Source organism: Eleginops maclovinus, chromosome 4, assembly GCF_036324505.1.
Source record: "Eleginops maclovinus isolate JMC-PN-2008 ecotype Puerto Natales chromosome 4, JC_Emac_rtc_rv5, whole genome shotgun sequence".
Classification (NCBI taxonomy): domain Eukaryota; kingdom Metazoa; phylum Chordata; class Actinopteri; order Perciformes; family Eleginopidae; genus Eleginops; species Eleginops maclovinus.
Genome location: NC_086352.1, coordinates 5,358,764 through 5,385,477, shown reverse-complemented (window position 1 = coordinate 5,385,477; position 26,714 = coordinate 5,358,764).

Here is a 26,714-nt window from a genome sequence, read left to right as displayed (position 1 = left end):
TTTAGCTGTACGTTAATGTCTCATTGAATGTTTCTGTCCCGCGGGGAAAATATGCAATTAAGGAACACATTTAGAATCAAGAATAAAAGCTGAGCTATAATGCTGCATTCATTTGGACTATTTAAACGTTTATAATAGGCTACGTGCACGTAACTAAGGAGTTCTACTTCCGGCGCCTTGAGTGTACGCGTACCCATTTCCGGTTCACTGCAGTTTTTGGTTTTGATCGTGAAAAGATGGCATATTTCACCCGGTGTCTACAAGGTCTCCCAAAGATTGACGTGAATGACGGGACAGGATTGTCGACCACTGTTCACCGGCACCCGGTTGTAAGCGTGAAAAGGGATTTAAACTGTACATATCAAGTTACATCCACAACTTTGAAGGTAAGTCAAGCTGTTTGCGTTACCTAACGTCTCAGCTGTCAGCTCAGCTGTTAACGTTAGCGAGCTACACTGAATATCTAGCAGCTAAATACTTCTAAATCAAATCGTGTAAATGTACTAAATACTTTTAGTGTTATTCAATACGTTGTTATGTTGATACGATTAGCAACTGGTTGTGTGTGTTTTAATTTCGGTGTTGTATTTCCCCTCAGGAAAGATCCAGTGACAGGAGTAGTGTGTGTGAGGGCGTTATGTCATCCGTCAATGGACGAGTCAAAACCACCTCACAGTTTGAGTGTAGGATAGTTACCCATGTTCCTGGGTTAACTGCGTTATTTTGGTTCTTTGCTCTCTAGGTTAACCAATTCACGTTATAATCTACCAGTGTATGGTTTCAAGGTTTCAAGGTTTTATTGGTCATATGCACAGCAGATACAGCGTATATGTTGGCAATGAAAATCTTATGTCGCGTGCTCCTCCAACAACTCAACATACATGGTGCAAAAGATAAATAAAATAGTGAAAAAGAGAGAAGAATATTTACAATATCAACAATACAGATTTGAGGATGTGAAATATATACATATGTGGAATACATTGAGAGTATTCAAATACTTTACACTGTTGAATGAGGAGGTATGGACAGATGCATATATTATGTATAACAGATGTATATGGCAGATATGTATAATATATAGATATGTGTACTATAAACAGATATGTATAATATATAGATATGTGTACTATAAACAGATATGTATGGCAGATGTGTATAATATATATATATATGTATGTGTGTACTATAAACAGATGTGAGTAGACATTCACACAGCTCAGGAGTTCAGTAGTCTTATAGCCTGTGGTATAAAACTGTCTCTGAGTCTGGTGGTCTTGGTCCGGATGCTGCGGTACCGTCTGCCAGACGGCAGCAGACAGAACAGATTGTTGCTGGGGTGATGGGGGTCCTTTAATATCCTACCGGCCTTCTTCCTACACCGCTGGGTGTAGAGGTCCTCCATGGATGGCAGCTCCGTCCTGGTGATGTGCTGAGCAGTTTTCACCACCCTCTGTAGAGTCTTACGGTTGAGGGCGGTGCAACTGCCATACCAGGCGGTGATGCAGCCAGTCAGGATACTCTCGATGGTGCACCTGTAGAAGTTGCAGAGTATCCTGGAGTCCATGTTGAACTTCCGCAGCCTGCGGAGGAAGAAGAGCCGCTGTCGAGCCGTCTTGGATATGACCCTGGTGTGATGTGGTCCATGTCAGGTCCTCACTGATGTTAACCCCGAGGAACCTGAAGCTGCTGACTCTCTCCACAGGAGTCCCGTCGATGGTGATGGGTGTGTGTGCTTCTCTCTGCCTCTTCCTGTAGTCCACAATCAGCTCCTTTGTTTTGCTGACGTTGAGATGGAGGTTGTTGTCCTGGCACCAAGATGTCAGGGCTCTGACCTCCTCTCTGTACGCCGTCTCGTCGCCGTCTGTGATCAGGCCGATGACGGTCGTGTCGTCAGCAAACTTGATGATGGTGTTGGAGCTGTGTGTGGCCACGCAGTCGTGCGTGAACAGGGAGTAGAGGAGAGGGCTGAGCACACAACCCTGAGGGGCTCCGGTGTTGAGGGTCAAGGTGGAGGATGTGATGTTCCCCATCCGCACTGCCTGGGATCTGCCCGTCAGGAAGCTCATGATCCAGTCACAGAGGGCGCTGTTGAGCCCAAGGTCCCTGAGCTTAATGATGAGCTTGGAGGGCACAATGGTGTTGAATGCTGAACTGTAGTCAATGAACAGCATTCTCACATAAGTGTTCCTCTGGTCCAGGTGGGAGAGGGCAGTGTGGAGGGTGAGGGAGATGGCATCATCCGTGGACCTGTTTGCTCTGTAGGCAAACTGCAGGGGGTCCAGTGAGTCAGGGAGGGAGGAGGTGATAAAAGTTTTGACTAACCGCTCAAAGCACTTCATGATGATGGAGGTGAGTGCAACTGGGCGGTAGTCATTGAGGCAGATGGTTTTGTCTTTTTGGGGACAGGGACAATGATGGACTCTTTAAAGCATGTGGGGACTACAGACTGGAGCAGTGACCTATTGAAAATGTCTGTGAACACATCTGCCAGCTGAACTGCACACACCTTGAGAGCACGGCCAGGGATGCCATCAGGTCCTGGAGCTCTGTGTGCGTTGATTCTTTTCAGAGATCTACACACATCTGCACTGGTTAAAACCAGTGAGCAGGGATCCTGGGCCTTTGGTGCCTCCACAGCCGGGGGCTTCTCAAAGCGTGCATAAAATGTGTTCAGTTCATCTGGGAGAGATGCAGACACTTCCTCAGCACCACTCGTTGTCCTTTTGTAGTCTGTTATTGTTTTTAGTCCAGACCACATATTTCTGGCGTTGGAGCCCTTGTAGTTCGACTCCACCTTGTCCCTGTATTGTCTTTTCGCACTGCTAATAGCTCTCCGGAGTGCATACCTGGAATTCCTGTACTCATCCAAATCACCGCCGCTGTGCGCGATGGCCCGTGCTTTAAGTTTAGCTCGGACCTCGCCGTTTATCCAGGGCTTCTCATTTGGGAATGTCCGTACAGTAATCCGCGGCACGACGTCATCGATGCATTTGCCGATGTAGCAAATGACCGCGTCAGTGTGTGTGTTTATATCGTCCTCCTCAAACACACACCACTCCGTGATGCCAAAGCAGTGGCGAGAGCAGAGTCAGACTGCTCGACCAACGCTGCACTGTCCTTGTCACAGGTCGGTCCCTCTTCAGTCTCTGCCGGTAAACAGGGAGCAGAAGAAGAGATATGTGGTCTGACTTGCCGAAGGGGGGGGGCGGGGGAGGGCTTTATATCCATGCCGGAAAGGAGTGTAAACATGGTCCAGTGTATTTCCACCGCGCGTGGGGCAGCTGACGTGCTGATAGTATTTCGGCAGGACTTTCTTCATGTTGGCTCTGTTAAAATCCCCGGCCACAATAAATGCGCCTCTGGCCGAGAAGTCTCTGTCCTGTCGATAATCCCATACAGCTCCTCCAGCGCTGTGTTGTTGTCAGCGTGCGGCGGAACATACACTGCTGTTAGAACAACAGATGTGAACTCCCTCGGCAGATAAAAAGGCCGGCATCCGATCATGATGTGCTCTAGGCTGGGAGAACAGTCCGAAGAAATGATCTCCACATCTGAGCACCAGTTGTTGTTGATCATGAAGCAGACACCTCCTCCCTTGCTCTTCCCTGAGTTTATTGTCCGGTCCTGGCGATGAATGGAGAATCCGTGTGGAGCAATGGCGGCGTCCGGTATCGTGGGGGTCGAGCCAAGTCTCCGTGAAAACCAAAACATTACAGGTCTTAATGTCCCGTTGAAATGCCACCCTGCTACGGAGTTTCGTCCAGCTTATTATCCAGGGATTGGACATTTGCCAGAAGTAAACTCGGTAGAGGAGGCCTGTTTTCACGTTCCTCAGCCTGACCAGGACCCCGGCCCGGGAACCTCGTGGTCTCTTCCTCCTGCGCTCCACAGGTAGAGCTCCAGCAGGTAAACACGGAGACTCTCCATTGTTTGCAGGTCGTCGTGGATTATTGCTGTCCACCAGCGACCTGATGTGTAAAAGTTGTTCTCTATCATATTGGATGATAGGGCTCGCTTGGGCGGTTTGCATGTTGCAAAAAAAGTTAAAAACAACCAACAAAGTAAAACAATAAAAACACTAAGATGTGGAGTTGTTGAGGAGCTCGAGACACGGCAGCCATCCTCGGCGCCATCTTGCTGAAGTTACTACTGTGTTTTCACTGATAGCAACCAGTGGTGTAGTATAGTTTGCTTTCCCATGTATGCTGAACATCCTAGCTAGGTATAAAACATAAGATATGTCTAAAAGTTTATTTGAACCTGTGGAGTCTAGCCAGGTATACTGCAATTTTTAAGTGGGGACAATATGTGTACCTGCAAATCAAATAGACTGTCACTGACAAGCTATGGAAGCTAATAGTACTATTGTACCGAGACGAATTTGTACACAGGGGTACACAACAATGTAGGGCGGACTTTTTGACTCCAGCTGTGTGCGTCTCTCTTTAGTGTCCCCTGGTCTCCAGCTGTGTGCGTCTCTCTTTAGTGTCCCCTGGTCTCCAGCTGTGTGCTTCTCTCTTTAGTGTCCCCTGGTCTCCAGCTGTGTGCGTCTCTCTTTAGTGTCCCCTGGTCTCCAGCTGTGTGCGTCTCTCTTCAGTGTCCCCTGGTCTCCAGCTGTGTGCGTCTCTCTTTAGTGTCCCCAGGTCTCCAGCTGTGTGCGTCTCTCTTAAGTGTCCCCTGGTCTCCAGCTGTGCGCGTCTCTCTTTAGTGTCCCCTGGTCTCCAGCTGTGTGCATCTCTCTTTAGTGTCCCCTGGTCTCCAGCTGTGTGCGTCTCTTTAGTGTCCCCTGGTCTCCAGCTGTGTGCGTCTCTCTTTAGTGTCCCCTGGTCTCCAGCTGTGTGCGTCTCTCTTTAATGTCCCCCGGTCTCCAGCTGTGTGCGTCTCTCTTTAGTGTCCCCTGGTCTCCAGCTGTGTGCGTCTCTCTTTAGTGTCCCCCGGTCTCCAGCTGTGTGCGTCTCTCTTTAGTGTCCACTGGTCTCCAGTTGTGTGCATCTCTCTTTAGTGTCCCCTGGTCTCCAGCTGGGTGCGTCTCTCTTAAGTGTCCCCTGGTCTCGAGCTGTGTGTGTCTCTCTTTAGTGTCCCCTGGTCTCCAGCTGTGTGCGTCTCTCTTTAGTGTCCCCTGGTGTCCAGCTGTGTGCGTCTCTCTTGAGTGTCCCCTGGTCTCCAGCTGTGTGCGTCTCTCTTTAGTGTCCCCTGGTTTCCGTTGTGTTGGAGCTTCTTGCAGCGTTTGGTTTCTGCAGCTTTTAGTAAACTGCTCATGTTTCCTCTGCTGAATGTTCTCTAGATGCTGCATGTGTTGAAGAGCTGCTGCAGATGTTCCTGCAGGAGTTCTGATTTGTGTTTCTATATCTGCATCCTCTCTGAAGCTGCAGCATGTTTCTATTGGAAGACGTTTTGATCTTTGTAAAAATTGGACTGTGGAAAGTGTTTACCAGCCTTAAGTATTTTGAACATCCGCAAGAGAAGAGGGTTAATCTTCCTCAGTGTTTATTTCCTTCTCTTGTTGAGTGCAGCAGTTTAAGGAGGCCATTACACCATCCTGTCGTCCTGTGAATCATTTCCCCTCTGGTGTCGAGACGTGATCCGCTGACCTCCTGTCAACAAGCCACTTCTCTGACATTTAGTCTCCTGAAGCCCGGGGCCCAAAGGGACACAAAAGAAGAAGAAGAGGAGGAAGAACAGGGGGAGGGGGAGAGTTATGTGTTTGTCTGGAGATTTTGGCTTGATAACAAACGGTGGACTCGTGTCAGTCAGATAAGCCGGTGTATGAATCTGACCTTTCCCTGACCTTTTGCTGGTGCTCTGACTCCGTCAGGTTAATGACCTGTCAGACTGATCCCTGAGCGCTGGACTGTGACAGCCACCTATCACACACACACACACACACACACACACACACACACAGCCAAGACCAGGTCAGGTCAAAGCTGAGGCCGGTAAATGTCTTCGTCTTCAGGAGGTGTTCCACCTGAAACTCTGCAATTATCCCCAATTCTTCTTTCTGCAGTGTGTTAGCATCAGTAGCTCTGTAGTGTGTAGCATCAGTAGCTCTGTAGTGTGTAGCATCAGTAGCTCTGTAGTGTGTAGCATCAGTAGCTCTGTAGCATGTTAGCATCAGTAGCTCTGTAGTGTGTTAGCTCTGTAGCTTGTTAGCTCCGTAGCGTGTTAGCATCAGTAACTCTGCAATGTGTTAGCATCAGCAGCTCTGTAGCGTGTTAGCATTATCAGCTTTGTAGCATCAGTAGCTCTGTAGCATGTTAGCATCAGTAGCTCTGTAGCGTGTTAGCTTCAGTAGCTCTGCAGTGTGTTAGCATCAGCAGCTCTGTAGCGTGTTAGCATCAGTAGCTCTGTAGCATGTTAGCATCAGTAGCTCTGCAGTGTGTTAGCATCAGCAGCTCTGTAGCATGTTAGCATCAGCAGCTCTGTAGTGTTTTAGCATCTGCAGCTCTGTAGTGTTTTAGCAGCAGCAGCTCTGTAGCGTGTTAGCATCAGTAGCTCTGCAGTGTGTTAGCATCAGCAGCTCTGTAGCGTGTTAGCATCAGCAGCTCTGTAGTGTTTTAGCATCTGCAGCTCTGTAGTGTTTTAGCAGCAGCAGCTCTGTAGCGTGTTAGCATCAGTTGCTCTGTAGCGCGTTAGCATCAGCAGCTCTCTAGCGTGTTAGCACCAGTGGTTCTGTAGCATGTTAGCATCAGTAGCTCTGCAGTGTCTGGTAGAACTGTTTAACACTGTGGTTCCTTTATAGTCGTCATTTTTCCCCCAAACATTGAGACCCAACATGTCATCAAACAGAAGGTCTGAGTCAGCAGCTCTCCCTGAAGAAGAGGAGAAGAACGAAGAGGAGGCGACAGATAGAGAGGAAATTGCTGCGTCTGGGTTTTGATAACCAGCCGACAGACATGCTGAAGTTCAGCGGGGACCTTGGCAGGGCGGAGTAATGTGTTTCCGCTGCGAGAGACCATGCGTCTCCGTCCTGTTTCTGCCTCCCTCAGACACTCAGACGGAGACGCTAATCCATCTTCATCTGTGCCGGCTGCACAGGCACACCTCGGCCTCTATGGGGAAATACATGGAGAGCACACACGCTCTATTTTCCTCTAACGCACACACAGATTTTCCTCTGGGTTTGCTGAGCCAGTGCAAACTTCGTTAAAAAGCATCCTCTTGCATTCTGGGATGCAGTGTGACCCCCCCCCCCTGCCTTTAATCCTTATGATACGATAACTCTGCAGCACGATCCTTAGATTCAGGAGACGTTGTGATCACTGATTCATCTCCGAGAGACAAAAGATTGAAGCTGAAGATGGTTGAGGGGCTTTGAGACACATGACAGAATCTGAAATTAAGCTACGAGGGAGAAAGACCCCTGCACCCTGATTATTTACTGAAGACTGTCATCTGAATCTTAATAGCCTAACAGAACGGTAGCCATGACATTCAATGCACTCAACATCAGATAAAAATGGATGTGATTAGTAATAACACATGTTTGTAACGGCTTTGAATGAACAGATAAGGAGGGGCTGCTCAAAAACACTCATAATTTTAGGGGAAAAATCTGATTATTTTGCGAAAAGTAATTGGATTTTTTTTTAAAGTGGACATTTAGGAAAAAGTCCCAAATTAGAAAAAAAGTCAGAGCTTTTAGGAAGCAATTAAAATAATGAGAAGATAGTGGGACCTTTTTAAGAGTAGCAATTTAGAAACAAACTCAGATTTTTGGGGAAAAAAAGTCACAGCTTTTAGGGAAAATGTCAGATTCAAATTCTTGCTGCTTCATTCTTCCCTCCCTTTACACAAGAGCGTCAAATATTGTCCTTTCTCAATGCACCACATTTATTTAACAGTGGTAGTGTGAGGATCCACGGTATCGCTTCTGTGTGTGTGTGTGTGTGTGTGTGTGTGTGTCCAGTTGCTCTATTGGGCGTAACACATAGTCACCTTGTTCATGATATTTAACGTGAATCTGTGCAGGATAATCAAGTTAATTGGTTAATTGGTCATTTCGCAATATTCTCAAATTTATCCAACCGTCAAAAAGTCTTCACTAAAACGACCTCAGAACCCCCCCCCCCCCCCCCCCCCCCCCCCCTTTTTCTCCGTAGATCAACCACCATGTAGATCCAGTGGAAGGTTTCATAGCAACCTTTCGTGTCAGTTCAAAAGATGCAAATCTGCAGACACATTACATGCATCCGTTAGGTTTGAGTCCAGATTTGTCTCACCCTCGTTCCTCCCTCAGAAGAAGTCAACAGACGGAGTCGTGACTCGGCTGTGGAGGGACATGTTTAACGATGTAATTGTCTTCATCGGCCAATCAGAACAGACCCGTGTTCTTTACGCGCTCCGTAATCAGACGCATGTTTGCCTCTGCGCTCGTCCTCACTTCACCAAATTAAGATGATTACTCATAATGTTCTGCTGGCTGCAGCGAGGCAGAATACAGAGGGAGGAGGTCGGCGTGAGGAACATGAACCACTGAGACGTGCAGACACACAGCTGTCAACACACAACAGGAAGTGAGGAGAGGAGTAAACATGTGAGGTACGAGCTTTACTTGAGCGTTTATATGCTATGTTCCTGTCTACTTCTAGTCAAATACTTAGATTGCATGACATATCTTTTGATAACTTTGCAGAAGAAGAAAACAGTCTAAAACAGTGCACCGTAAATAACTGCACCACAATCTATGCTTCTAAAGCTCTTGAACATAAGGTCTTTGATTGTAATGTAATCTCTTAAAGTCTGTCTGTTGTTTCCGTGTGTCTTCAGAGAAACGTCTTAGACCTGACTATTTTTATCTTTATACTTAAATATGTTTCTCCTCGTAAACCAATCAGCTCTCAGAGGGGCGTGGCCAGCAGCAGCTCATTAGCATTTAAAGCTACAGGTCAGAATCAGCAGTTTTGGAACCGGGCTGAAACAGAAGGGGTTATGGGATGCTGCAATGATCTAAGATAAGACAAGATGTACCTTTATTAATGCCCGTTTATGTAGCAACTGTTTGGTGTTTCAGCCAATCAGAGACAGGCTCGGTAGATATCTGAGAGCCTTGTATGTTGTTGATATAGGAGGACAATAAGGGACCTTTACACAATGAAACTCCATCAAAATCTCTTGTTACCCTTTGCCTTTCAACCCATATGCATTGTTTATTCCAGAAAGACAAACAGGTTTGTGCCATGATAGGCAGTTCTTGGGATCGGGGGGGGGTTGTTTAAATCATATTTCTGCATGTCAGACGGAACAAATGCGTTGTTTTACAGTCAATTAAACCACTGAGCCGTTTAAAATGTGCTCTAGCGCAGCATCTAATATGCTAATGCCTCTTTAATAATTATAATCTGATAATATATATAATAATGCAACAACTACAGAGCCAAAGATCCCATGGAGAAATCCCATTGGACCGGGAGATGCTGCCTTCAGGATTCAACAAAGAAACACCACATCCCTGCACAGCTGTATTATGAGACTCTCTTTGGACCCCTGCTGTTCAGGGTCCGGCTGTTAGAGGGTCTGTGTCTGTCATATGGAAATATTCTCCTCTCCTTCCGTCTCTGCAGAGGTGAGGGTAATAACGACCGTCATGCAGCAGGGTGTCTTTTTAGGGAATAAATCAATATCCAAGAAGCTGAGAGTGAGATCTGCCAGCATCCTCTCCAGGTCCAACAGAGCAGACACATCCTCTCCCAGTCATTTAACGTTCAATCAGAAAGGAACAGCTCCGAAGTCTGTTAACAAGAGGAGCTGAATATCTTTTGAAGTGTTCAGATGTGACACCCTGTGAACCGTGAACATAAAGAAGTACAGTTTGTATGAATTATTCAGGATAAGTGCTGCTGCGCAATAAAAAGTTCAACCTGCGGGAGTTTCCACCGGCTAATCTCACATCTTTCATCGTGAAGGATGAAAGGGATTCCTTAAAAGTGGAATTCAGAGTTTCCTTACAGCAGAGAGGGAGTCGGCTGTTGGAGAAATGCACGTTAGGAGGTGGGAAAATCTCTGCATGCTGCGAGACAAACACTTCCTCCAAAGTCTGTGAGCAGAGGACGGAAAACAGAACGAGACGGGATGACTTCAGCTGAGGAACATAAATACTGAGGAGCGTTGGTGTTTTTAACAGATAAAACCCTCACGTTTTCAGGTGAGCTTAAAGGCTGAGCTTGGTAAATATATCCAGAATACACTTTCCCACCAGAGCAGGAAAAGCTTTGACAGTTTTTAGACCAACAACGTTTGCTGCTGATTGAGTTAAAGCATTGAGTACGAAGACAACGAAATACAGTCAGAGCATCCAACCAGTACCTTTGTGACCTCTTGCCTCTCCTCCCATGTGCAGGGCTCAGTCCTTGGGTTCAGCAGGTTGATTAAAATAGTATTTCTGCATGTAAGACAGTGCTAATTGGCTCAGGGAGTCATCACTAACGAGCAGCCAGGAGAACTCTGTCTTTGAGTTTATTTAAACATGTGTTTGTGGCTGAAGAGTCCTCGACCGACGCTCGTTATTAATCATTCAAACTGTGTTTAAAATCGTACGTTTGACAAGTTAATTTCCACTAAATTCTCTGAAATGTTCTGATGATAATAGAAAAATAGCTGGCACACTTAACAAAAACTGGAGAGGAAATGTTGAAGTATAACTAAAACTAAAAACTAATATGATTTGCATCTTAAGGAGGACTCATTATTTATCATTGAAGGAGTTTTACATTGTTCTCGAAAAGAATTTGACCAAAATAACAACAAATCACTTAAATTGACAACTTTAAAAAGGAAATCTGAGACTAAATTCAAGAAATATCTGACAAATTGAAAAGACAAAACCCTGTGATCCATATATTATGACTTTGAATTAACCTGGACCAAACACTGAAATATAAAAACGACTGAAACGAGAAACCAATGTGCATTTGTGCCTCAAAAAAATAGTTAGTAAATTCTATCTAAAAAAGCTGTAAATATAAACGTCAACATGGATAAAATGGGCTCTTATTTTCCTGCAGTTTTGTTGAAGTACGCTATGAATGCAATATGCTGGACTTCCTCTTGTTATTAAAGTGACACTATCTCTGGGAACAGGTGCTGAGTGGGAGGCTGTCTTGTTATCAGCGTTGGCTCATTCTCAAGACAACATATGGACACGCACTAACTGAATTATTTTACACTAACAGGAAATTATTCAAATGTCGACTGATGTTAGAAAAATGTATTTAACTGTGGATTTCTTTGTGTTTGACAGATTAGTATTGACGGCTTTAATGCTGTGGGAGTGTTTTGTTGGACACTGGCAGAGTACGGAGGGATTAGTGAACCAACGAAGTGATTTCAAAATCAGTCAACAGGCATTCATGATGCCATATGAAGCTGAAATCGTGGGAGTATAGCTTTCTGGTTATCAAATGTTTCTAGAGAGCAAGGCAGTAACATCCAGTACTTACACATAAAATGCTAATGTTGGGCTATAAAGGAACTACAGCACGGTCACATGACTTCACGTCTCCACCGCTAAGCTAAAGGCGGCTAATGTTGGGCTATAAAGGAACTACAGCACGGTCACATGACTTCACGTCACCACCGCTAAGCTAAAGGCGGCTAATGTTGGGCTATAAAGGAACTACAGCACGGTCACATGACTTCACGTCTCCACCGCTAAACTAAAGGCGGCTAATGTTGGGCTATAAAGGAACTACAGCACGGTCACATGACTTCACGTCACCACCACTAAGCTAAAGGAGGCTAATGTTGGGCTATAAAGGAAACAGCACGGTCACATGACTTCACGTCACCACCGCTAAGCTAAAGGAGGCTAATGTTGGGCTATAGAGGAACTACAGCACGGTCACATGACTTCACGTCTCCACCGCTAAACTAAAGGCGGCTAATGTTGGGCTATAGAGGAACTACAGCACGGTCACATGACTTCACGTCACCACCGCTACGCTAAAGGCGGCTAATGTTGGGCTATAGAGGAACTACAGCACGGTCACATGACTTCACGTCCCCACCGCTAAGCTAAAGGCGGCTAATGTTGGGCTATAAAGGAACTACAGCACGGTCACATGACTTCACGTCACCACCGCTAAGCTAAAGGCGGCTAATGTTGGGCTATAGAGGAACTACAGCACGGTCACATGACTTCACGTCACCACCGCTACGCTAAAGGCGGCTAATGTTGGGCTATAGAGGAACTACAGCACGGTCACATGACTTCACGTCACCACCGCTACGCTAAAGGCGGCTAATGTTGGGCTATAGAGGAACTACAGCACGGTCACATGACTTCACGTCCCCACCGCTAAGCTAAAGGCGGCTAATGTTGGGCTATAAGGGAACTACAGCACGGTCACATGACTTCACGTCACCACCGCTAAGCTAAAGGCGGCTAATGTTGGGCTATAGAGGAACTACAGCACGGTCACATGACTTCACGTCCCCACCGCTAAGCTAAAGGCGGCTAATGTTGGGCTATAAAGGAACTACAGCACGGTCACATGACTTCACGTCCCCACCGCTAAGCTAAAGGAGGCTAATGTTGGGCTATAAAGAACTACAGCACGGTCACATGACTTCACGTCCCCACCGCTAAGCTAAAGGAGGCTAATGTTGGGCTATAAAGAACTACAGCACGGTCACATGACTTCACGTCCCCACCGCTAAGCTAAAGGAGGCTAATGTTGGGCTATAAAGGAACTACAGCACGGTCACATGACTTTTCTGTCTTTTTATTATCAATTATAACTTTGATTGGAAAACTGGTTGTTTAAAATTGTAATCACAAGTTAATAAATTGGATTTTCAACACCAGCACGTCTAACAGGAGAGAACTCTGTAGGAGTGAAATAACGACGGTGTTTTAACAGCAAGCTGAACAAAGACCTGAGGATAACGAGACATAAACTCGACGAGAAAACATGAAACCAGCGGCGTTACTGATTCCTTGTCTGAAAGGAGCTGTTAGAAAGCGATTATTCCTGCTCCTCTTTTCATTGTGGAGAACTAATGATGAGTAAATCTGTTCATTAGGTGTGGATCTGCGGCTTTATCGGCCCCAATTTGCTGCTTCTAAATTCCCGGAGACGTTCATTCAGAGCCGCTTCCTGCCCTCCGGATGTTTCTTCTCTTAATAACTGTGTTGTTTTTTGTCTGTATCTCCCCAAACAACCCCCCCACTGTGCCTTACACACACACACACACAGACACACACACACACACACACACACACACACACACACACACACACACTTTCCCTGCTACTTTGACACTGAGATGTTTGTTAGCTCCCCCCCACAGGCTCATTTTGGAAATAATCATGTCGTATTTATTTGTCGATACAAAATGAGGAAAAACAACGTGTGCAGATTGCAGTTCAGCACCAGAGTATTTTAATGTGTAACTGTGTGTTTTGATATATTAATATAAGAACGGATCTAGCTGTCTGGATCTGCTTACTCCTGCTTAAGGTTCGGTAATAAATTAACATACTGAAATAAGTAAAGAGGCTCTGTTCTGCGTTTTGTGGTTTTCCCTCTCCTGTAGTGCGGTTAATAGGTTGTTTCAAAGCATGCAATGCAACAATTCATACCTGTGATGGAAACCTCTGGAGCAATGGAGACGAAACTCAGAGGGACACGGTAGACGAGACGTTTGCTGCAGCCACGAGGTGATAGAGTGGTTTGCCCGAACAATTCTGAAGAACTCTACTGCAGTACGAGGTTTTAACCAGTTCAGAGTGTATGATCCACATTCTTCTGCGAAACTACACAAATATGGACCCTAAATCTAACTAGAGCTGTCGTCTATGGAAAAGAATGCCTATCTATGTTCCAGATAAGAAGGGCTTCTAGCTTGGTCAGAAACTGGCATCAACAAAGCGCCCAAGCTGCCCCTCCTTAAGGGAGATTACAGCAACCCGAAGGCCAAAGAACTATGCCATGGGAACGCAGACAGAGGAAGGACAAGATGATGAACTAGGTCAAAGGTTAAACACCTAAGCAAAATATTCCCTAACAATACAGACAACATACACGTACATCAGAGCTCTCGTTAGCCAACCCAGCCACGATACCCGCAGCCTGTAGTGAATGAAATACCACGAAAATAATAAGAACACACACACACACACACACACACACACACACACACACACACACACACACACACAGATGTGCACTGTGTGAGGAGTAAGCAGACATGGCCTTCAGAGGCAGCAACAGGGTGTTTAGAGGAAGGGTAACAGTGAGTTCTTACAGATGTTTGGCCTTCATCTCAATTAAATGTAGACTAACGCTCTCAGTTGGATTTGGGAACACACATGATGTATTGGTCCATTTTAAGGAACATGTGTTTGTTCTGGGATTTCAGGGACATCACCGGGATAATGGAATAATACCAGTTCTACTTTGATTTACCTTATGGTTAGATGTAAGGAACGTGTCTCCGGTTGGATCGAGGCAGTTTTGTCCACACAGACTTCTCTATCTGTGTCTCCATGAACAGTTTAGAGGATGTGACTTCAGTGCGGACTGCATGGCGACACACACTTGCTTTCTTTTATGTTTCTCTGCTTCAGAATGCACATCCTGAGGGTTCACGCTGCCACTGTCAAACATCCACGGGAAATTCATTTCGCTTTCACTCGTGTCATCTCTTCGCGGCCAATTATAGTCTGGATGGAGATGTCTTTGTGGCCCCTGAAGCCCCTCTGTGTGTGTGTGTGTGTGTGTGTGTGTGTGTGTGTGTGTGTGTGTGTGAGCAGTTTTCCGTCTCCATATAGCCTTCATCACACTCTGAATAACATCTGAACTGATGCTCATAGTTAACGTCATCATGGTGAATTTCATTTAGATGAGTCTTCCATTACAACGGGGTGTGAACAGTGCTGTCAACATTGTGTGTGTGTGTGTGTGTGTGTGTGTGTGTGTGTGTGTGTGTGTGTGTGTGTGTGTGTGTGTGTGTGTGTGTGTGTGTGTGTGTGTGTGTGTGTGTGTGTGTGTGTGTGTGTGTGTGTGTGTGTAAGTGTGTGTTACCGCACAGATCAGAAATGACTCGTTGTGAGGAAGCAGTTTCATCAGGGTGCTGATCTGGAGGCCGATCCCACGGCTAATGAAGCCCGCGGCGCAATGAGGGTCCGAGGAGCGACCGACTAACCTTGACAGCGTCCTCTTCTCGTCACCGCCCAGCCTCGAAGGTTTCCAAAGAGATCATTACGACCGCCACGGTCTGCTCAGGTAATGCTCATCTACTCTGTGAACACTGAGGCTCCTGGTTGAACACGATCGGGGTGATGTTTGCATGCATCGAGGTTTTGCCTTATTTTCAAATGCATTTTCTCATCCTAAGACCTATGAAACCGAAGCGTGACGGATCTGCAAGGTCATGCATCATAATGATTGATGAATGCATTGAAATTGTGTCATGAATCAAACACATTTCTTTCCTAAAATGTGTTTGATTCGATAACACCATTCCTCAAAGAGATCCAGAATATTTTTTAAATCTAGAGATCTCAGAAGAGATATTTGGTAACTCTTTAAGCTGTTCATTCATCTGTTTCATATCACATCCTGAGGCAGTGTGAGCATTAATCCTCCTGATGTAGAGAAAGGAATGCTGTAGATGTTTGCATTTTCTTTGGTTAACTAAAAAGGAGCTTGCTTGTTAATGCAGTTACCACGTCACACGGCAACATGAGTCCGTAGACTTTTCTGCAGCCGAAAGAAGAAATGCTCGAGGTATTACGATTCGTTTTGTTTAGAGACATGCAAACAGGATCGTGCATGAGATTCTGACTCCAGAAATTAACGCAATTAGCTAGAGGTGTATTTTTCTGTTCAAACTACAAAAACTGAAGTCCCTTCAGGTGTGTGTGTGTGTGTGTGTGTGTGTGTGTGTGTGTGTGTGTGTGTGTGTGTGTGTGTGTGTGTGTGTGTGTGTGTGTGTGTGTGTGTGTGTGTGTGTGTGTGTGTGTGTGTGTGTGTGTGTGTGTGTGTGTGTGTGTGTGTGTGTGTGTGTGTGTGTGTGTGTGTGTGTGTGTGTGTGTGTGTGTGTGTGTTGCCCTTGTGACCTTACCAACCACTAATGACTCTATGTGATAAAACAGAGTCATCAGGGTGCTGAATTCGAGGCCAATTAGACGGCTAATGAAGCCTGAGGTGAAACGAGGAGCAGAGGAGCGGCCACAAACTCTCCCGGCGACTGACCCTCATAACTCCTACATGTAGTCACACACACACACACACACACACACACACACACACACACACAGCTCCATTAACTTTGACTGTGTGTTTGTCTAGCCGGTCCACTTACAATCGATCAATTTTATTTGTCACTTCGAATCGTAAAAGGTATGTACAGCTCCACGGAAATGCAATCCCTTCAGCTCCTTAAATGTGTTCCCCATAAAGAGCGGAGAGTCCTCTACTCTACTAGGTCAGATCGCTGCACAGAAAGACTCAAGTTTGATGAAACAAGAGTCATAACTATTCCTGACACAAGTTGGAAACTGATGAAAGCTTCTTGGCTGTCTGACCAATCCCCTAACAGAACACTTTGCCCAATTAGATGTCCGTAAAAGAGATCAGGCTCACCATGGTGCCTCCTCCGATGCAGATAAGATGGACTCAAAGATGGTCCACTTGGTATCATAGCTGGTGCCAAATCTCCTACACCTTTTCCTCTGTGATTTAAAATGGTTTAGTGGAGCCAGAGGCGACACAAAGGGGGCCTGTCAATCACAAGGTAGTCCCGCCCCTAAAGCATACGCTGCTTTATCGTCTATTTCACTCTTTCTGGGACCAATGCTGAAGAGACTGAGACCATAAACTCATCAGGAAAATTAGGTGATAAATGAGTGTAATCTAATTAATCCAGAGAGAAGTAGGGTACATTTCTTCATAGACTTCTATACATTCCCTAAAGCATAGGCTGGTTCATGTTATCCTAAATTACACCATCATTTACTTAATGAACATCTTGTTGTGTTGAAGGAGACTTGAAAGTACAGATTAAGGTCATCATCTGAAAATGTGAGGTAATAAATCAAGAGAGAAGTAAGGGAATTATTTCATAGACTTCTATTCAATCTGACTTAGTTTGCAATGAGTGGAGTCGCTCCCTGCTGGATAGAAGACAGAATGCAGGTTTAGGGTCCGATATCAAAAAGCACATCACATTTTTGTGTCATAAACAAAAGCATAACTTCAGATCAAATGCTACTGGATAGGTCAGTGCTTCAAACTCAGACTCTGTTCTTTAAGCTTGTGGTGTTCATGTTCAGCTCTTTAATCCAGCTGAAGTCTCTCCCTCTCATTTCAGATCACTTTACTTTGTGTATTTCTTTACGCTGTGTTTGTCTTCACCGGTGCCCCCTTACCTTATAGTATATAGTCTGTGTCCTGTTCCAGTGCTTTTTGTCCCATCATGCCAAGCCCCAAACTCCTGACTGAAAGCTTTGTTAGTTCTTCTCGCTTAGTTTGTCTTGCATTTGGGTCCTGAGCCTTATGTCACTCGTAGCTAAGCTAAGCTAACCATCTTTTGGCTTTAGCTTCATATGAAACAAACAGACATGCTGCCTTAACAGATGAACAAATCTGCAGAGGTGTGGAACTATTCCCTGAAGTCCTACAGAGTTAATGTAGAATGTGTTTCATGCACATGTAATATCTCTGGCAGGAGCAGCAGCTGCGAGGCGCTGCAATAAAAACCTCAAGCTGCTCATCTTTCTCCACCAAGTTTGTGAGATCTCTGGGGAAATGTTTCTGGCTCGCAGCGAGGGGAGCCCTGCCGTTACCTGAACAGCTCCCCTGCAGGTCAGACCTTTACTAATGTGACACCGAGAGGTAATTGTCCCTGCGTTACAGACTCGCTCCTTTTGATCTGTTCTCCCCGGCCTCTTTTGCATTTCTCCTGGACTTCAGGTGCATTTGTTCTGCCTCGTCTCTGAACCTGCTCCAATTACCTGCAGCCTTTCATCTGTTCCCGCCTGATGACCTTTCCCTTCAGAGCGTTTCAGCACACCATGGCCTGAACTCAGTTAATGTAACGATGACTGTCGCTTCACAAGGAACTGTAAAAATATGAACATAGCTCGACAAGATTCATGTGCTGTATGTCTGAAGGTGCCTTTGTGAACGTGAAAAAGAGTAATGTGTGTTCGAGCCAGTATTGTGTTTTATAAAAACAGCCACCTACACGGGACTTCTGTAGTCATCAACGTATAAAAGGACTACAATCCCCACGGTGCCATTCTCTCAAGAGACAGAGATCGGCGACCTGTCGGAAACGGAGCGTCGTGGAGTTCTTCGCCCCGATGCGTCCATGGCATGGACATGCACGGCACGTGGGTGCCCGGGCCTTCTCCGTGGGTGCTCGGGCCCGGAAGCACCCACGGAGAACGGCGCCTATGGTCGGAAAGACGGCGTTGAGGCTCAGTGTTTAACCGTTAGAGTTACAGAAGCCTGTACAAAGACAGAGAGAAAGACAGTCATCAAAAAGTGAGGGAGGTATATCTTGTAGCGATGTTTGTGAAGATGCTGAAGAAGTCTCCGGAGACACCAGCTTGTATATAATAAGGTTTATTACAAACAGCATAGTATCACACACCAACACGGGCCATACGAGGTTCCCAGAGCCAACTGTGAAGTCCCCCGAACTCTCTTTGTGCATTCAATTTATAGGAGAAATGTGTGTGATGTGACCAAATGCGATGTTCTATACGAATGTGTACCCAACTAAGGGGAGATATACGTTATCCAACATGTAGTTCTCTTACTCATCCTTGGAGGCCCTCTGACGTATTCCAGAGGTCGTTATGCAACATCCTATGGCACCCCAGATGGGACTTCCCTTCTCTGCACTCTCTATGCCCTCCATGAGTGCCTAACTGTATATGAACACTAACTGTATGAACAGATTTATTACACCACGAGCGTAAAAGCAATATTAAAAAGAAAGGAAACTCCGTTCGAGCGGTCTGTTTAAGAAACTTGGATATACAGTGTTTATCTTCCCCTCACAACGGCGTTTAATCGGACTGCCTATAGTCGCAACAATTCATATTACAGTTATTAAATACTTGTATTTTAAAATCTGAAATGTATCGTCAATATCGTGAAAGCTCTAATGCTGTTCAGAAATAATCAGAATCATTTTACCGCCTCCTCCATTGAGCATTTTGGGGGAAAACAGTCAAATTATTCATTAATTAAGGTTTTTTTTGTCTGTATTTTTACTCCTGTACGTGGCATTTGAGAATAAGTGAGTGGTAACAAATATTTGTAGAGGCACCAGGCAGAAGATGCATAATACATACATCAATGGGAACATCTGCCCTGGTGTTAATCTGTCCCTCATCAACATCAGGAGGACAAAGACTTTGAATAAACCTCTCCTCTGATATTTCTCAAGGTGAATCCGTCCTGATTGAAGCTTTCGTCTGTTCTCTGCAGCCCTTTATGCTCTCTGATGTTCGGAGCACTAATCAGGGCCTCCTTTGTGTCTCAGACACTCCGCAGCGCTTGACCTCACGCTAACATCCATCCTCATCGTTCAGAGCCGTCTCCTGTGAGCAACACAAACACCTTTCAGGAATACAAGCCCCTCTTCTTTAGTATGCTGCTGGAACTCTTTGTAATCTCCGATGCATTACGTTAATTCAAAATGACCTTTAGAGGCGGCACTTGAGCTTTAAATCCAACGCTGTGGGTTTAAAAGCTGTTGAATACGATCAACAAGCATCTCCATTATCAGGAGCTGCAGGTGAGGTGTTGGTCTGCAGAATTCTAAAGCTCAGTTAACACTTTACCGACAAACACCCTGGTGTATTGTTCTGTGTGATTATATGCACATGAAGTTTAGTTAACATATTTAATTGAAGCTTTTGCACAAATGTTCTCATTCAAATGTTCTCATTCAAATCTTCTTCATGCACTCATTAGATAATGTGTATTTGGGGAAATTGCTTTGTGATAGTATAGCGTGTAAACATGCACATTGGACACGAGTTTAAGATGAAATGTAGTTTATATTTGCCAGGGTTGAGCAGAGCAGCTTGGACCCGAGTGCAGCAGAGACTCTCTCTGCTTTATAAAACTCAAGGAACCAACCACAGCGACAGAAAACCAGAACTTAAATACAGGCAGAACCAATCAGAGGACCAGACCCAGCTGGGGAGGGGAGGGGAAACACAGAGACAGGAAGCAGATATAGACGGGGGTGAACACCTTTCAAAATAAAACAGGGACACAGACAGACTGTGACCCTTCAAAATAAAATAGGAAACACACAGACGGAGTGTGACCCTTCAAAATAAAATAGGGAACACACAGACGGAGTGTGACCCTTCAAAATAAAATAGGAAATACACAGACAGACTGTGACCCTTCAAAATAAAATAGGAAACACAGACAGACTGTGACCCTTCAAAAATAAAACAGGAAACACACAGACGGAGTGTGACCCTTCAAAATAAAATAGGAAACACACAGACGGAGTGTGACCCTTCAAAATAAAATAGGAAATACACAGACAGACTGTGACCCTTCAAAATAAAATAGGAAACACAGACAGACTGTGACCCTTCAAAATAAAATAGGAAACACACAGACGGAGTGTGACCCTTCAAAATAAAATAGGAAACACACAGACGGAGTGTGACAGTTAGTCTTATTCATACTAAGAATAAAGCGTTTATTTAACATTTGCTGCACCTTCGTTTTTTAATAATACAAATATTGTTTTAAAATAAATATTTGGGGAAGAAAAAAGTCTATCTGTAAAAGAAATAAACTTCAATAAAATCAGACCTGGAGCTTCAGTCTTTCTGGTTGCAATGCATTAGAGATAAAGTTGAGTTTGTAAAAGATGTGAAACAATGAAGAGTTAATGTATGGGAGTTCATGTTCAACATAAACATAACAATAATAACAACAATAATAATAAACATAACAATAATAACAACAATAATAATAAACATAACAATAATAATAAACATAATAATAATAACAACAATAATAATAAACATAACAATAATAATAACAATAATAAAAATAATGATAATAATAATAATAATAATGATAATAATAATAATAACGATGATGATGATGATGATGATGATGATTTGAAATTAAAAAAGATGTGCTGACTCAGAGACCACGGATCGTTTAAAAGGAGAATAATTCATTTTGCCAGTAAAAAAGAAATGTTGTACCCCTTTATTAAACTTTATTCTAAGACTTCCATATCATACTATTCAGATGAGAGAAACAGGAAGTGGTATCTGACTCCCCGCTCTAATGATTTCCCACCCGGGCCGATCAAGGCTCTGACTCACACAGGAACATGTCGATGGTGTTTGTCAGACTCCTGTAATGGGAGCGCATACAGTCGGGAGGATCGGAGTCTTCGTCAGTCATCACATCATCATGAAAACAATTCAGTCGTCGGCGTAAAGCGAGAAAACTAAACGGCTAACGAGAGATCAAGCTTTCACGTCCCTGGGATTTGTGTTTATCTGCAGCTCCTTATTTCTCCCAGGACGAAACAATCAAACACTGGTTTGTGTGTGATTTACCAAAACAAAACCTGCGTGAAACCTCAGATGTCTGTGTTCCTCTGGCCGCTGATTGGCGTGGCTTCCCGCTGATGTCGGGGTCGAGAGGAGCTCGTCTCTGTGTTTGTGTCTCCCTCCTTCATTAAAAATCCATTACACTCCTGCTAATAGAGAGTTAATGAGGACCAGCCTGGTGGAACGTCCTTCATGTATGGCAGGGAGGAGACTGATCGCTGGGCGGGGAGGAAGAGGCAGACTCGCAGACTCTCTTCTCGGCTTCTGAATACGAGAGGTGGAAAAGAGCTCGAGGCAAGATCAAGCGACCTTGGCTTTTAAGAAAGGAACTATTTTCCCTTCCACGCTCCAGATCCTCTCTCAGCCAGAGGAAATTAAAAGGAGCATTTACATGTTGAAAGCCTCGACCCTGACTACGGTACAGAAACCATCCTCAAGTTCAGCAGCAACTCTTTCCTTCTCTTTGTGAATCCTGAATGAGACGACCTCTGTGATTCCTCGACACAGTCTCAGTAAATCTTGAGCACTCTTCTGAGAGTGCATATAATCCCCTGGACCGTGCACTAAATGTGAGGGGAATTCATTTCTCCCGCAGCAGAAAGGTTCAGGTGCAGCTGGAGAAGAGGAAATGAGTGTTGCAGGGTGACGCAGCAGAGATTTTCACCAAGAGAAAATGAATTATTAGATGAAAAAAGATTCCTTTACTTGAAATAAATGTCCTTTAGAACATGAATGTAGGCTTTGCATGCTTACTTATTACAAAATGTGTCAAATGAGTTGAGTTACCCAATTGGCTTTTTGATGGATTGTTAGGCTAACGAGCAGATTGTGGTTAATTAACGTTGGATTAGAGCCGCAGGCGGACAGCTGAAGGTGACCTCGCCTCAAACCCAGATCACTGATTCTGAGTGTGATATGGAAGTCAGTCAATCGGAAACGGATTAAAAAACAGAAAAGGAAGATCGGGTATTGTTTGGTGATTAGGCTCGAAAACAAAGTGATTAAAAAGTAACCTCCTGAAGTATCAACGAGGAGGCGGAGTCACGAGCAGATCAGGAACACCTGAAAGGAGGCAGAGTCAGATCAGGAACACCTGAGAGGAGGTGGGGTCAGGAGAAGCTTAGGAACACCTGAGAGGACGTCATTGTTTAATACCAACCACTGGTCAGGATGTCAGTGTGCAACCAGCAAATCCGGCAAGAGAACCATCAGGTAATATATGAACGACAGCTTAGATATAAACTATATTTACTTGTTTTATTCTGCAGGTCCTACAGCACAGACTGAGGGTAATTAGTCATTTGTGATATTGGGCTTTATAAATAACGTCTGATTGATGTATAATATGCATCCTCTGTACATGCTGTTCTCTTCATGATCCATGAGGAAAATCCACCCTGTGTATTTATTACCAGTCGCCTGGTTTCCCTGCTGTTCGAGATTCTGCTTTTTAAACTGCATACTTATTCCACACAGACACAAGCAGACAACAGAGAGAGATTAGATCTTCAGAAGAGAGAGGGGCAGAATCACTTGTTGAGCACCTAGTGGGATAATAGTCGAGATGTCGGGTGTTTACCAAAAGCACTGTAACTGAAGACACTGGGAGAATTGACGGAAGGTTAACAAGAGACTGCTTCTCCCTCATCGGAGGGTAATATCATTTTAGGAGAGGTCCAGAAGCTGCAGAAACAAACAAGATGTATGTGTCGGAGGCTCGGGGGGGTAAGGGAAACGAGAAATGACGCTCCTCCCCAGACACATTACTCTGAGTTTCTCTCTGTGAAGTCTGTAAGAGATAAATATCTTCCTAAAGGAAAGCTGCTCCGGGGAATCCTGCCGGCCTAGTGTTTGAGATGCAGCGCACACAACCAAAGCATAGCTGTTGGATTTTAGTACAGGGACCTTTGTGCCACGTCCGATCTCTGTTTCCTGTCAGACACACGGGGTTGCACAGCGAAAGTCACCTTTAGCTTAGCGGTGGAGAGGTGAAGTCATGTGACCGTGCTGTAGTTCCTTTATAGCCCAACATTAGCCTCCTTTAGCTTAGCGGTGGAGAGGTGAAGTCATGTGACCGTGCTGTAGTTCCTTTATAGCCCAACATTAGCCTCCTTTAGCTTAGCGGTGGAGACGGTGAAGTCATGTGACCGTGCTGTAGTTCCTTTATAGCCCAACATTAGCCTCCTTTAGCTTAGCGGTGGAGACGTGAAGTCATGTGACCGTGCTGTAGTTCCTTTATAGCCCAACATTAGCCGCCTTTAGCTTAGCGGTGGTCACGTGAAGTCATGTGACCGTGCTGTAGTTCCTTTATAGCCCAACATTAGCCTCCTTTAGCTTAGCGGTGGTGACGTGAAGTCATGTGACCGTGCTGTAGTTCCTTTATAGCCCAACATTAGCCGCTTTTAGCTTAGCGGTGGTGACGTGAAGTCATGTGACCTGCTGTAGTTCCTTTATAGCCCAACATTAGCCGCCTTTAGCTTAGCGTGGTAGATGTATGTGACCGTGCTGTAGTTCCTCTATAGCCTAACATTAGCCTCCTTTAGCTTAGCGGTGGTGACGTGAAGTCATGTGACCGTGCTGTAGTTCCTCTATAGCCTAACTTAGCCTCCTTTAGTTTAGCGGTGGAGACGTGAAGTCATGTGACCGTGCTGTAGTTCCTCTATAGCCTAACATTAGCCTCCTTTAGCTTAGCGGTGGTGACGTGAAGTCATGTGACCGTGCTGTAGTTCCTCTATAGCCCAACATAGCCTCCTTTAGCTTAGCGGTGGTGAGTGAAGTCATGTGACCGTGCTGTAGTTCCTCTATAGCCTAACATTAGCCTCCTTTAGCTAGCGGTGGTGACGTGAAGTCATGTGACCGTGCTGTAGTTCCTTTATAGCCCAACATTAGCCGCCTTTAGCTTAGCTTAGTCTGTGTAGATTTGTAACAGCACTTACTTAAAAATGCATCGTCTTTGTGTAGCATACTTTATCCTGAAAACAACAACAGAGGACAAGGCTAAGACATCCAGTAAATGGCTGTAAATAAAGGCGGTAAAACCAGGTAGAGCAGAGGGTAACATAACTGCTGCTGAGCTCCTCCTCACGAGGATCCGTGCAGATTCCTCTCACTACACGACTTCCCGAGCACATTATTCAGAGTATTACTGCTGCATGTCAGGAAACTGACTTCAGGGATTAATCCTCACACACAGCTGTATCCCACTTCTTGATTGCCTCTCTGCTGCACCACCTTCTCTCTCTGGCAGATTTGCAGAAAAGCAGATCATTAAATCCCTTCATGGATTCTCTCCTGCTCACATTTTAAACACTCCAATCCACACGGGCAGAGGAGCAGCACTTTCCCTGTCCCGATTTAGCGCCGCTGTCCTCTGCAGTGTAAATCACATTAGGCTCTAATAGGCAGCTTAGACGAGCACCCAAAGCACCGTGGGCCATTACTTACTCTGTTTTAAGGAGATGTGCCCGGTAATAACTGCCCGTTACTGGAAATTAGAGCACCTGCCTTCTGGCCAGCGGCGCTAATGTCCGCGGAGACTCAGATTATCGAGCTTTCCTCCGCCACTTCAGCCGGGATCGGATGGGAAAGCTGCCGTATGGCCGAAGCTGAAAGACCCAGTACTGTAAGCACCGAGTCACCGGTTCAATTCCAGGTAAGGACAGCGAGATGTAACCCCTCGTACCTTCCCATTAAAACCAGAAACTACAGGTGAACAGGGGATCGACAGATATCAGCATGAAACTTCCACTGACACAATTATCTTTTGCATCACAAGTTTTCTGAAATGTTATTTTTGAATATGCAATTAAGGCTTTCGGTGGAGAAAATCTACAGAAACCAACTGACAGAGTGACTCAAATAAATTCCTCAAGGTGGATTTTGGAGGGGTTTTCCCACTAGTCTGCAAGAGGACATGTCATGGAAGAATGATAACCCAAAAACAACAGCATAACACAAATACTGTTAATACAACCAGTGTTAGGGTTTAAAGGAGGGATTGTTAAAGTTATTGTACGTTTTCCTTCAAATCTTTCGTTGGGGACTATTCAAATAAATAAGAGATGACTGATCTTCATATGGTGGGTTTGTAGTATCCAGCTCAGATATCCATATGAACGCTTGTCTTAGTATTGGAAGTGTTTCTAGGTTTCACTGATCAGCATTTTCTGTTTTTATGATCTATGTTTCATTTTCAAATAAACACTAATAAAAGGACAAAAAAAAAGACTTTATAGTATCAAATTCTGGTTTTCCTTATTTCGAAGGGCAAGAAAACTGGCCCCTAAAATGGTCATGAAATACGTTCAGTTCTGATCAATGTGAATGGACTCGATGTTCTAAAGGAATACAAATCATCTCTTTGTACAACTCGAACACTAAATGATAGATCTTGGTGTGAAACAGCTGTTCGTAACTCAGGTCATCCCTCAGAGCAGGAAGTCTGAGTACAGATCCGTCAGCCATATTAGCTCACTACTGAAGAACCCCAGAGATAGCCGGGGGCAGGGGGACTAAGGGTTGCCTGTTCTAACCCGATTGAACCAAGTGGACAGGAGAGGTGCCAGTTCGCCTCCCGGGCTCTGGAGTTTGATGCATTACTAGTACGATAGTGTAAACCTGTCGGGAGTGCACCTTACTGTACCTGTTATACTTCCGCTAACCTGGACAGTCTGTAGAGTTCCTGCACATTCACACTTTTTAATCAAACCTTTTTTAGTCATGAGGCTCGAGGTTGAAATGCAGGGACAAACTTTTGAGCTAATTGACCCCTCTTTGTCCGGACTCCACATGTTGTGTTCAGGTTCTGCTCAGAGCTCAGTCCTGCTGCATTTAACATCAGCTCAAATGTCTGCTTCCTGCCTGCTGAGCTTTCCTCCGCGGGCAGACTCACTTCAGAATCTGCTGATGGTGAAAAGACTCGCCAGACTTCTGTTTCTGAAGCCGGCCGACTGCATGCTCAGCGCCCTGAGGGAGGCAGAGGGAGGACAACAAAAGCAGGGAGGCGTGACACCGAGCTGTCTGATAGTCCGACCCGCGGGGGGAGGAGGTGTTCCTGAATTAAACAGCATGGACACCCTGCTCACTGCTGACACAACACACTGATATACACCTGAACATCAGCAGGAGAGGACTCTTTAAAGTAGAG